We start from the raw sequence: 14820 nt of genomic DNA on the forward strand, positions 1-14820 counted from the left end.
TTACAGCTCAAAATTTCCCATCATAAAAAATCATTTTTTTAAGAAAGCCATCTATATCGTATTAGGTAAAAAGAACCGACTCCTGTCTGACCGACTAACAAGCAACACACCATCATAAATCTTTCTCGTCCAGAGAGCATCTAAGGCCCTTGGCGACCATAGATCATCTAAAATCAGAGCAGGGGTAAACACGAGGGAAAATATTTCTGCGAAAATACGCTAAAGTAAGTGGTCTCGGGTTTGTGGACTTTCCAACGCTAATTAATTTAGAGTTTTCCCACCTTGGGATTCAAAAGAGTAATAGTTTATTTATTTTTGTATTTACTAATAAATTAATATGTTTGTCAAACTCTGTGCTCTATTTCATCCCTTAAATAATTTAAATAACCATTTTTTACAAAATCCAATCCTTTTTATACCATAAGATCATCGCACTTTAAAACGATAATGGCGTCAGCTCATAACTCACTACTTAGTCAAGACTTTTACCATTAAATTAAATGCCCATTGAACATTTTGTGTAATGGTTTTTTAAGTATGTAATTGCCAGTATAAATAAGCTGGGTGTGCCAAGACGAGAATGTATTCCACTTCGTTTGTTGTTTCACCCATGTTTAATGAGGTTTAATGTTCGGCTAAATGACTTCGGCTTTGATTAAAAGCTTTTATGCGATGGACTGGTAAATGTATAGTCTTGGAAAGGCAGAAGGGAAATATTTTACTTTGGTTGTGCTAATGGTTGATGTATTAAGTTATTTACTAAATCCTAATAGTAAAATGGATTTTAGCGGATGAAATTTCATGGTGTAAATAAATAGATTCGAAAAAATTCCTTACAAGACGTAACTTTTGATATACCGGGTGGTAAAGATTAAAGAAAAATATATGTTTTTTTTATAACACCGGTAAAACTCCTGTAGATATTTTAATAAAATTTGGTATGCATTTTCTATCATCAAAAGGCATTTTCTGAGGTTCACAATTTTTTTTAATTTGTAATAGTGACGTTCGTGTAGGGTTTAAGCTAATTATTTTTGATGAAAAATATGGTACGCCACTTTTTTTTTATTTCTCACTAAATTTAATCTCTCTAACTTTCTTTTGTCCGAGGTTGCGCATTCGATTAAAAAAAAATCCATCTATCTAAAAGTATTATGTGTTTATTATTAATGTTTAGGTGTGTTTCTAATTTTTGTTATAAACCAAATGAAAAAGAAATAAATTAAATAATTATAAAAAAGTGTTGAAAATGATCACCCTCTGCCATTATGCAAGAGTCTATACGTCGCCGCATTTGTCGACGAATCCGATAAAAAATTTTGGGAGAATTTTGAATTACGGCACATGAATTAATGATTTCTAAAGTTATCAATATCCAGTACCGGAATCCTATTCACTAAAGTTTTGAAATGACCCCATGTGGTAAAATCTAGTAGATTCATATCTGATGACCGAAATGGTCAAAACTGAGGACCGCCTAGGCCTATTCAATCATTAGGATATGTTTCGTCTAAATAACGACGTGTTAACAAACTAAAATTGGTAGAAGCCTCATCGTGCATACACGACATTACTCTTCTAACATCTAGGAGTACCGCCTCAAGAAGTCCTAGAAATATGTCTTGAAGAAAATGAGTGTATGTTTCCCCATTCAATCTCTGTGGTAGAAAATATATGCCAATAAGGCGGTCTCCAATAATTCTAACTCACACATTTAAAGAAAATAGTTGTTGGTGATGAGCTTCAACTATGTCATGGGGATTTTCATCTCCCCAAATATTGTTATTATTATTATTGCTTCGTCAGTAAACAAAATCTGCTTTAAAAACTGAGGGTTTTGCTGGGGAGAAAATTCAAGACATCTAAGAAAATCTCGTGGTAATAGAGCCTGGACTCGTACGTTAAATGGATATAAATATCACATTGGCGACCACAATCATGCTTTCTTGGTTGAAAAGTTCCAGTTTCTCGTAGTATTTGATGAAGGCGTGCAAAATAATGAATATTGAGGTGCCATTCGTTGAGTACCTACCTTTCAGCATACATTCTAGATTCTCGTAATGTATTTCCGTTAGCAAGACCATAAACAAAATACATATCGGTCATTTCTGCATTTAAATAATTTGCCATTTTTACTTTAGGAAAAAGGAGGCAAGAACTGACAATTAACCAACAATCATCAGCAGACATTTAACAGGTTAATACATATTAATAGGTTAATACATTATTTTAAAGGGTAAGTAGAAAACAAAAAAATGTTAAAAGGTTAAGTAAACAGTGGTGTACCATATTTTTCTTTAATCTTTTCCACCTGTATCTCAAAAGTTAGGACTTTTAGAAAATATGTTATATATAGTTTTTTTTATAATTTACCCAAGAATCAGCCCCCGGATTTTTTCTCATCTATTTATTTACACATTATATATTTAAAATACGTAAAATGGATTTTAAGATACATTCTTGTCATTTTTTTTAAATTGTTTAGAAGGTACTTGTTTGAATACTGTCCAACTTGATAGAAGTTAAGTTCTTCAAAAAGGAGTATTATATTTTCTTTTCCCCCAACTCGTATTTGGTATTATTCTTTTAATTAACTTTTTTAATTTAAAAATTATCGAAGGGCAGCACTCGGAAAAGGAAAATAAAAAGATAAATAAAGACTTTTAAATAGTGTCGAGAACTCCAAATTTTCTACAGAGCTTCTGCCTTAATATTAATAATAGTGGATAAAAAGCAACTAGTTAAGAACTGGAGCAAAAAAAAATATTAAGTTTAATGATTGACGCGTATAAATATAAAACACTGAAATTTACTCTACTTGTGGTGGAAAAAATATAGCGGTATATCGAAACAAATTTTAATAAACATTTATGAGATTTGAACATAATAAATTATGAAAATTTGATTTCTATTTTTTCCTGTGTCCTTTTCCCAGTCGTATTCTAGAAGACTTAAATCTCACCCAAACCATACAACCCCAAAAAATGAAATGAACAAATGAAGTATGTCTGTTGTTAAAATGAATCGTAAGTCGGTAATTTCCTGCATTTTAATGGTTTATGTAATTTTCTAATAAACTTTAGGCCAATATCAATAATGTGTTTGCTATTAGAGAAGCTAATATTAGAAACATCTTTAAGATCTTTACATAAATCAATAACTTTTTACATCATCTGTATGTATGTACTATTGGCTTTATTTAGAAATAGGTTATATTAGAGCCCGTTGTAGTGTGTAATAATAAAATAAATTATTTCAAATGGCCAGATTTTATCCAAACATTGTTTATTCTTATAACTTGATGAGTTTTATATTTTTTCATCGGGTATAGCAAAAGCAAGTTAAATTGTGATCAGACGAAAGGTGATATCGGCAACTTCAGTAACAACTGCGATACTGTTTTCACTAAAGCGTAACTGGTCTACAGTTGTACCGATCAAATATTTGGCATCTATCTTGGTTTAAATTACTTTAAACACTTCCACTTTAAATATGATATCAATACATTAATTAACTTCTGTGAACGTTACACTTTATCAGGACCTCTAGAAGGAAAGTTATAAATATTTCTTTCACACACTATATTGCAAACTGGAAAAGGATACAAATATACAAGTGAACTTACTATTATTTAAATAAACTGACTGAAGATAAAACAATATGAAAGTGTGACTTCAGTTGTTAGTTCTTCATTTCTAAGTAATATTACTTTAAAGTAATCAAATATAGCATTAGTATTATCATAAATACCAATAACTCTTAACGTTCCTTATTTTAATTCCAATGCTATCAATGAGAGATATCAAATAAGAGAGTTTATTAGATATTAAAAGCATGGACTGACTATAAGACCAATTGCCTTGCATATAATTGGCGATCCGTAAGTCACCAGGTCCGAGAACTTCGAGATTATTGATAATGACCATATCCTAACAAGTGTGTTATATTAAGATATATTAAGTTTCAGGTTTTTATAATTATCGTTTTTGGTCATATTTTCATTTAAAAACTTATGTTTTATATTTTTTGGCTGATCTGTGGAATGATGACCTGCTTTTACCTTATGCTGTTTTAAAGCTATCATTCATTTTTGCATGATCGTAGTACTACGAAATTTAATACAAGTTCCCCTTCTACGGTGACCGCTTAAGGCACCCGAAGAGCTTTATTAAAAAATGTTCGTTATAAACAAATAAATAATTAATTACTAGCAAATATAAATAAAGGTGCGCCGCGTACATTAAAGTTGTGCACATGTTTAAAGTTTTATCGAAATTCGTTTCGATACAAGATCAGGAATTCTCAAAATTATTGTGGCTGGAGGATCAACGGCCCCAGGTGTTCTTAAAAAGTAAAAACAAAAACATTATAAGGTTTTTTTGTTACTATTGATTTCATATAGAATGTATTAAAGTTGACAGGAAGCTCTTTATTCTTTGGAAGATAAAATTATGCTGTTTGTTGTGAACTGTCAAGGTGAACTATGATGGTAGAAAGCGAGTTTGTATCTCTATATTGCCTAACAAAAACCTCTTCCAATTAACATTTTTTCTAAATCTCTTGAAAGGAACTGGTAATTTTAATAAACTGTTAATGCATAACAGATCGTGTAGATCTTAAAGCAAGATAATATAAAAAGATCTTAGTTAAGAAATGGTGTTTAATTATAAGTAAAGAAACTACATTGAGGTCTGAAAAATGATATTTTAATCATTTCCATCTTCTACAAAGAAATTTTCTTATAAATTAAATATAAAAATACATTTAAAACTATATAGGCAAGGCTTATTCAAAATTTATAATAATATAGGCAAAATTTGTTTTAGTTGTGAACCAACCATACAGCACGAAATATTAAATGACACCTACCTCGAATAATTGGGCAATAAACGACAATAATCAAATGTTTTGTTATTATTTAGTTTTATTATTTTTTTGTTTAGAGCTCAAATGCTCGCATCTGCGGAACTCGTTCTGAATTTCAAAACACAGAACAAGCTTATTTCAGGTCATTTAAGTTACGAATCAAACGATAGGTTCTTAACGATAGATGTTCTTGTGCAATCCTAACATCTCCAGGCTTCTGTGCAGCCCTCTTGTCATGACTCTCGCACTCGAGATGATAAGTGGAACAGTAGTAACCGTATTCAGATTCTATAATTTCTTTACTTTGTCTGTCAGCTAAAACAAGCTGAATTGAAGTTTATTTTACATTGAAATAATAGGTATCAGTAATAGAGTTAGATGTTCGTATTTTTCGAAAACACAATACATCAATAAATTTGGAAAATCACTTAAGATATCTCAAATGATTTATAAATAATTTAATTGAAGTCAATCCGGAATAATAGCTAAAGTTTTTAGTTAATTTCTTAGCACACATTATATTTAAAACCCAAAAAGGTTCATATAGGTTATCCTATATAAGCTTTGAGCACTAAACTAAATAACATTCAAATAATAAGTAACCTTAATAATGTGAGATGAGGTTTAGTTTAAAAATTAAAAAAATAGTTTATACTACTTCAGTGGCAAATGTATTGATTTGGAAATTGAATAATTGAAGGGTACAGGGAAAAAACCAGATATGTCATTTCTTTTCACATTAGAGTAAATTAAATTTTAATGTTCAAAACCAATTATTTTTATTTCCAAAACGAATATAAACATGTAGTTTACATAAAACAGAAGTTAATATTATTATAAAGTATTATGACTATGGTTTTTTGGTTTAGAAAAACTAAATATGGCTTGATTGCAAAAAAATCTGCATCATTTAGGGTTTTGCAGGAACAAAAGCAGCAATGTCACCTGAAACCGACAAAAACCAGCTGCTTTAATTTTTGAAATAAAAAAGAAGATTTAATTTTTTGGAATTTTTAATGTTTATTTATCAACATATTATTATAAAGTAAGTTAGAGATGAGCCAGGTTTTGAAAAAATGTCACGGCTTTTGGACTGCAAAACCTCACGAGGCTCATTAGGTCGTTAAACTTAGCCTTTGGAATTGGTAATCAACCTGTAAAAAAATTACAAAAATTACAACAAACCGCGATGGTTTAGAGGGGGAATGCCTAATGACTTCTTCGAACTCTTCCGGGACCTCAAAGGGGCTCTTCAAATCCCACAATCCTACATTTTTGTCACATTCCAAATAGGAGTGTCCTCTTATAGGGAATGTGATTTTTATTTCATTCAGATTATGAATTTTGTTGTTTACTACAAAATGAATAAATCGAAAAATGGTAAAGTTTTTATTTTGTCCTCCGGCAGAGTCACAGAAGATTTGCAGTTCTTTAACATCGTCGTCTAAATAATTATTAATAAAATGGAGAAGAAAAGATGCAACTTCGTTTGATCCTTTTTTAGCCTTTTCTTCATGATAGGTATAAAAAATAGATTGACCCGAAGAGAGGACATGTACATTAAAGGCGTACATAGACAATTGGCGTTTATAATGCACGTCGTTAGTGGCAATTTTAGGAATTGAAATATTTTTTGCAAAATCAATGCAGGTGGCTTCCTTTTTGTTGCTTTTTTTTGCAGCTTTTTTGGCTTGCCTTTTCCTTGAATAAAACGCCTCAGCCTTTCTTTTATGCAACTCGTTCATAACGGTTAATTCTCTAATTTCATCAGTATCAGTCAAACTTTTAAGCTTAATTTGAAATTCAGCACACGTTGCGCATGTGTCACTTCTAGGGTATCCAAAACCAATATTGAATTCTTTATTAAAGATTGTTCTGTACGTTTCATACGAGACGCATTTAGATACTTTTCCTTAAAGAGGTTAAACATCTTTTTGATTGTAAGTTCTTCTGGTAAGTAGGTCTTTTTTGTATCTTTTAGACTATAGTGGCTCTGACGACCACTAAAACTTTTGATGTGGTCACATACCAAACCTTTTGTTAAGTCGTCCAGCTTCCTATGAGTTGAACTATGCTTTCCACGTCTGTCCTTAGGAGCTGCACCACTTCGTTTGACGCTTTCCTTTATATAATTTATTTTATTTTTTGTAATCCCATGAATGGAACAAAAAGATTTGGCACACACCGGAATATCACCATCGCGAACTCGAACTCGATACGCATAACTTGCATCATGAAAACTGGCAGTATTCTCGTTTTAACAAGGTCTTCTATGCTGGACAGGTAAGACTGTAATTAAACCAGCTAAATAATAGTTTTGCTCATCGTGAGAGCTCAGAGCATTAAAATGCCTCAATATTTCTGCTCTTTGCGCCTCATTCAGTACCTCAAAGCACTTTAATCTTGAGCAATTACAAGGCTGTCCAGCTTCATGAGTAGATAACTTCAACATTTTAGAGACCTCTGACATCCGACCGGTTTTCTTTCTTTTTTTTTTGAAGGCATAATTTTGTTCTCAACGAATCCCTCTGAATCACTATTAGCCATAATGGTTTATTATTAATCACACAGACAAATAAGAAGTCACACTTTTGCGGTTACAATAATACTGGCACGTTTTTTAAAAATGAATATTGCATCAGCCAGTTTGTTTACATGACATCGCTGGTTTTTTCCCTGGACGTTTGGACTAAGCTGGTTTTTATTCGGTACGTTATATTTTAGATACTAATTTACGCAAGACTGCGGTGGTTATTTCCCGGTTTTAGTACTCTAAAATAAGCGTCTTCATTCAATGACGCCTCTATCGAGATTTTCAATAAAAAGTGACATTTTCTCCCTGTACCCTTCAATTGCTAGTTGTAAACAACATTAATGATTCTGAAAAAATCGATAAGGAAAAGATAATATACAGTTGGCTCTACTTTTATTCAACCGTTCTTGTAAATTATAAATTTTTACATGGTCTTAAATATAATAATAGACTTAGATACAGGCAAAGTGCCTTTTCAAAAATCATCACACCATAAAATATTCTTTAAGTAGTTTAACCAATAACTTTTTACTGAATAATAATTGACTCCCTGTATACGATTCTTATATCTATTTATAAAACACATTTATTATAGAAATGAAATATTTATAGTAGTAACACTATAAAATATGCATTTGCATAATGTAAGTTTATGCGCTTAGACCCTCGTCGTCTGCGTGTTCCTTTTATGCTCACCAGAATAGAACTGTTTTAAAATATAACGAGTTATTTTAAAATACTTTTTAAATATGAACTTGGATATAAATACACTAAGTATAAAATAGTAAAAGAAATGTACGTGTACCTTAACCTATTTACAGCTAGGTAAAATGAGCTTTAGGTTCAACTTTATTACGTAAGTTACTTTAATACGTCTTAATTAATTACTGAAACTATTATTTCAGTTTTATAAAGAAGTTTTTTAAATATTATAGTACACGAGGTATCAGAAAATTTTATTTTTCATTCAAGCCTTTCAATTACTTCATAATTACTCTCTACTGAAATTCTCCAGGTAATAAAACTATATTTTATATGAGGCCTGACTAAAGCTATATGCTTTATTGCATTATGCTCATTTTTTAATTTTTTATTGTTAAGTTATAGGCTTTATTTACAAAGTTTTTGTCAGAATAAAATTCAGGAATCTTTTTATTCCAAATCATATTGGTTTGAATAGTTTACCTTTTCACCTCTAAATACCTTAATTAGTGTTTGAAAGAACGACTTTTAGGTGGCGCCACAGGTATTTACTGTGAAACCAGTGCCCAAAAAATATTATTGCATTAAATATGATGTTTATCTATTCCTGTATAATAAAGTATATTAATAACCGTATGTTTTATAGTCGTATAATGTTTTTTTTTTGCTAAAATAAAGTTTTTTAATTTAAAAAATCGCACTATTAAAAAGTGCGAGACAAGCAGCAAGAAAATCTATAGATCTGATAATTTCTGACAAGTATTTTATTTACCTAAATATCTTTAACAATATTTAAAAAGTTATTTGATAATTTACGAATTATTGGCTTTACTAAGCCTAAAATAAGATTAGGATTATGTATGCATAATTAAAGCTGTAAAGGTCAATATTATGCCAAATATAAAGCTCCATTTTCTAGAGAAAATGGAGAGAACTTTTCAGCTACTGGGAGAGAGTGGTAAGAAAATATAAATTTTATCCATATTAGCTGTAAGTGTCACAAACTACATCCCCCGGATCTTAAAAGACGTTTAGATTTTAATGCGTATTTAAGAAATATGTACCAGTAAATGGAACTAGATCAACCATTTTTGATTGATTTATATTTAGTAAATTAAAGAATTTTTTTATAGTTTTAACAGTTTTAACACGATGACACGCATTCAGTTATATTACATTCAGGCTACATTTTAATACAAAACAATTGTAAAAACGTAAAAGTGATTTAATAATTTTGATAATTGGTCCCATCTTTTGAGTTACTGTTACTGTATTTTACCCGCTATTTTGGTTTACTCTTTTCCGTAATAAAAACCAATATTTTTTCTCATATTTCATTACCTTACTTATTATCTTATGGACGTGCTTTTAAAAAATCAACATAATTAAATGGCCAATCTAATATGGCTACTACTTCGTACAACCAAGATCATAGATTAATACTTCTTAGACAGGAAAGTTACATAACCGTCGACTGAATCTCGCGCTCCTTGAATGTCGTTGAGTAGTACTAACCAGAATCGAAAATGGGCTTGTGACGTCATATGAGCGGGAGATTTGATTTTGTCGCCAAATTTGAATTTCGCTCTACTATACCGTGCGTTTAAAATTAGTCAAAAATGTGTGGTTCTTTCGAAAACTATAGCAGGCACATTGAAAAAGTGTTTTTTGAGTGGATTTTTTTTCTCAATATTTAAAAAAGTCCTCCATTTATTACTTTTTCTTTTTGCGTTCTATAATGTCTGAAAGACCCATATATTTCCTATTAGACACTTAGGTATTCTAGGTATAAAAAATAAAATAAAATATATACGCAAAATATATTACGATATTATAAAATAAGATTATAGCAAAAAAATCACAAGTTATTAAATTAAAATTAACAGTTATACGTGCTTACTAAAATGTTTAATAAAATATCACAATTCTTCGAAACTCCACAATGTATAACCTAATTTAATTAGGAACTTTGTTGCATGAAGAGCAAAGTTTGTAAAGAACAATTTATGCGAGGTGTTACAAAAGGTTATAGTAAATGTATAAAGATCGATAAAAATTTAATAATATTAACAAGAAGTTACATCTACTCGATTTAGCAGAAATTTCCTTGGTAAATATTATAAATTAAATCATTATCAACAAATTAGCAATGAAAAATGTACTATAATAAAATATTAGCAGCAGAAACAAAAGAGCGAAGATATTATGCAATGTTATATTCTCGAGCATTAATAAATTAAATGTGCCTCTGTCTTTCAAAATAGATTATATAAAATATATATAATAATATATACAAAAATATATTCACTCATAAGTTTATCAATACCTATCCATATAAATTTTGTTATATTTGGTACAATAATACTTCTTTTATAACTGGTGTAGGTGGAGTAGTATCTTCCTCGATGATTAATCTTTTATCACAAACGTAAAGCTTTTAGATTATTTAGACATATATTTGATAGATCTACTTCACAATTTGATAGGGATAAAATAATAAAAGTTTAAAAAGAATAAATATGAAATATTGTGAAATATTAGGGATTTTATTTTGACAACCGTGATTTCTGATGTAACCAAAAAAGTTTTCCAAACAATTTTGGTTAAGTGAGCCAGTTAATACAAATTTACCTTTTATAAAAGGTAAAAAACACGAAATCTACAGCATCACAAATACATTTAATAAAATAACGAAGGTTACATGTTTCGCTCAACTAGAGCATCATCAGACCTAAACAATAATTAAAATTATGTAACCCGAAAAAAAGGAGAATTCAACAAAAACTTACCATAACATACAAAAAACACCTAACATATAAGTAAACAAAGATTACAATAAAGTGGCACTATTTATGTACAAAGAACTCAACTAAACAATCAAATCACTTTATACATTTTAGAAATCTAACCATCATTTAAGAGTCTAGAACTACTTGAGGTTATTAAAAACTAGGTGGCCATCAAAATCAAACCTTTCATTAACACAGGACAGATCTGGGCTTTTAAAAGCTTTACTAATCTCCATTGTCTCCAACAAGGCTAGTTTTTTACTTTTGTTGCGTTGATGCAGTATTTTTATATTTTGGCTCTCAGGAAAATCATGTTTGGAGTCGAGAAGGTGATTAGTAAAAGCTGATCTGGTCACTGTAATTTCGGTATTTTTAAATTTATTGTATTGGGCCTTGTGTTCACTAATCCCAGTAGAAATCTTCCTACCAGACTGGCCGACGTACACTGCAGGGCACTCTTTACACCTAATCCCATAAACTCCTGGAGAAGATAGTAGGGGTAGTTTATTATAGTTTATTATAATTTATAATTTTAATTAGATGTCTTTTTAAGGTATTATTGGTACTAAAAGCTGAGGTTATGCCAAAGGGTGAAAAAAAGCGGGATAGTTGTGACGAAATTCGTCCAAAATAAGTAAACGACCTAAAAGTTTTGATATAGTTTGTTTGTTGTCTGATAAAATTAAATGATAATTTATACTTGTTCACATATTGAAAATATATTTTATATATAGGTTTAAGCGAGAAAAAGTTACTGCTAGTCGTTTAATATAAGGAATTCTTTTTTAAAAGCTTCACGAGAAAGTGGGATGTTAAAAAGTCTGTAAAATAAAGAATGGAAAGCAGCAAATTTATGTGAGGACGGTGATGTTGAATTATATTGTATAATATTATCTGTTGTTGCTTGTATACAAAATATTTCAAAGGATATCTTATTTCTTTCCCTCTTAAGTAATAAATCTAAGAATGGTAAGGTGTTGTTCTGTTCCCGTTCGATTGTGAACTCAATTTTAGAGTGAAGAGAGTTGACATAATTATGGAAAAAAATTTGATCTAACACAGTAGAAAGAAGCAAAAGTAGATTTTCCACCAAAAGTGAATCAAGTTTCCCCCTGAGAAGATCTTTGACTAAGACCAGACAATCAGCGGGTGGAATGCTTGGAAATAAGTTTTTCACGTCTAGCGATATAAGCTGGGCTGTATCTGGAACGTGAACATTCTGAATGCTTTTGGCAAAATTCACTGAATTTGTTACAGAATATGGCGCTTTGAAGTTTGAGACATTTCTAAGAACGTTGTTAAGCCAAGATGATAACTGGTAACAAGGGGAGTCAACAAAGGAAACCACAGGTCTAATTGGCATGTTAGTTTTATGGACTTTTGACAGCCCATATAATAGAGGTGTTTTAGGGTTCATGGGATATAGTTTTTGTTTTGTGGAATTAAAATATTCTAAGGTTACCAAGGTCATGTCTAAGACTTTTTTTAATTTATTAAAGATTGGACCTGTCGGATCTCTGTCGACCTTTCCAAAGTCTTCTGTGTTTAGAAAATCCATTACATTATTTATGTAATCGTCTCTTTTTAAGGCAAGTAAGCATGATCCCTTATCGGCTTTTGTGAAAACTATATCGTTGTCCCTCATTTTCTTTTTTATAGATCTTAATATTTTGTTGTTGTTTTGATTTATTCTCTGTTTATTGTTAAGGAAACAATTTTGATTTAAAAAGGAAATTATTTTTGCTCTTAAAAAGTTCTTATTTGATATATCCGTTGACTGTAGAGCATTTTCAGCCTCTACAGCCAATGTTTCCCTAACACATCGGTCGGTTCTAGTAGGAAGATTAAATTTTAAATTGTTGTTAAGAAATTTTAATTCGACTTCGGAAAAAGAAACATCACTAAGGTTCATAAATCTATCGTAAAAAACATGACTAAAATTACTTTTGCGATATTCGTGGAAATCATTGAGTCTAAGTGAAGTTATATATTTGTTTTTAAGGTTACTAAGTTTCTTGTGTAATCTATTAAAAGTAGTGGAGCCGAAAGTTGTTACTTCATCTCTGAATTTACAATCCAAATAAATAAATTCCGCATAATGTAATACATTGTTAAGTTTGAAAAATAAAAACTTTAATTTTACATTGACGTTGTTTAAGTTCCTGTAGTGGTCTTTGATTTCTTCTTTCAACCATGATTTTCTAGCCAGGTCTAAGGCTTTTCTACCTGCATGAGTCCTTGTTTTGCATCGCAAAGAAACGAAATTTGGCGTAAGGTGAAAAAGCAAGCATTGTTGAATAAACCATATCTTCAGTAGGTAATTCTTTCTTGAGATAAGGTTTTTTTGGTAGGCGGATGAGTGAAGCTTGATTAGCATTATTTAACTCGAAAAATTCATCACCAGGAAATCTGTTTTTTCTGTCTATAGATTTACACCCAGAAACACAGCAGCGTCTTTTTCTCACTTTTGACATTTACATTCGCACTCGTCATTTTGACGAAAAAAGTTTATACTGTAATATCTTCTTATGCAAATGCAATGATGCCCATATCTATATTTGATGCAAAGTTTTTACTATTTATTTCTCAGTCCCTATACAATACTAACCATATAATTCACTGCTTTTATAGACGTTCTTCTTTATCACACGTGTCAAAATATTTAAATAAAGACAAACCACAAAACAGCATGCTGAATAAAACAATAGGAAAAATTTTGTACGAAATATGAGATCAAATCAATTTTATCAAGATTTTGCGCAAAATTTGATTAATGAAAGTTAGTTTTTCGACAGAAGTAAAAAGAAAACATCCGCAACATTCTAGAAGCTAAAAAGCTAAGAAGAATGGCCTTGTTTTATATGGCATATCAGACACTTCACAGTTCGTGCATCTCGGGTCGCGAATTCCCATTTCTTACCGCCATCTATACGTCAAGGAGTAGATGCTTTTTCGCTGTTCTCTCGGCTGAGCTGTTAAGGTCCTAAACCAAGATATACGGCATGTTTTATTGGTCGCCACCAGGTACTTTTGACAATTTTGGCGCGCTTGCTCTGTGACATATTTGTAGTTAAGAATCAACAGTTAATTAATATATAAAATTAAATTTTTCTCAGTTATAATTAACTCTACCGATCTGCTATACAAGCAAGTCAAAAAAAAAAAACGAACTAAAAAAACGAGCCTTATTAACTATTGTAAGAAAATAGTTTATTATATCAAAAAAAAATAAAAATCTTTGTTAAGATTTGAAGAAAGCTTAAAATTTTGATTATGAAAAAAGGTTTTTTCCATATTGGCCATAAATAATACATTTATTTAACAATATATTTAAATTGTGTATCAAGATGTGGAAAACGTACACAAAAATAAACTAAGTGGCGTACATTTTTAAAGAATGTCCTACAAATGTTGTTGCTAAAAAGTGTCAAATTATTAGAAATAAAAACGCATTTTTAAATGACTATTAAAGTAAACTACGGTTTCTGTTACATATTCTAGCATATTTATTTAAACTGTTATTAATAGCGTATCTAATTTTAGCAAGATTGTCTTTTATTTCCCTACAATACAATGTTCCTCTTACAAGTAACATAAAAAACGATTACATGAAAGTCGGGACCCTTAATAAATTTAAGTTAACATAAATATTCTTTTCTTTATTTTCTGCATGTTTTGTAAAATTAATTGGGGTCATAGTTAGAAGTCGGCTACTGTAAATAATACCGAAATGCAAAGAGCCACGAAGGCTGTTAATTTAATAGGCTATAAAGTGTCTAATAAATTTGGTTAAAACTACGGAAAGTGCGCGGAAACATGTATGTACATACATAACGTTTTTCGTGGAAGGAAATATCCTACAACATTTTAACTTGTTCGGACACTTTTCTGGCAACTCGGTCCAGAAATATTAGCCAACTGGGTCAGTTA

The 14820-nt window shown here is 30.4% G+C and overlaps 1 protein-coding gene across 1 annotated transcript in view; it reads left to right on the forward strand.

Annotated features, from left to right (window-relative positions):
• The window catches only part of LOC126733831 (uncharacterized), a 386442-nt gene that overhangs the window by 29431 nt on the left and 342191 nt on the right, over positions 1-14820 (forward strand). The window lies entirely within an intron of this gene.

The sequence above is a fragment of the Anthonomus grandis genome, chromosome 3 (genome assembly GCF_022605725.1).
Source record: "Anthonomus grandis grandis chromosome 3, icAntGran1.3, whole genome shotgun sequence".
Lineage (NCBI taxonomy): Eukaryota > Metazoa > Arthropoda > Insecta > Coleoptera > Curculionidae > Anthonomus > Anthonomus grandis.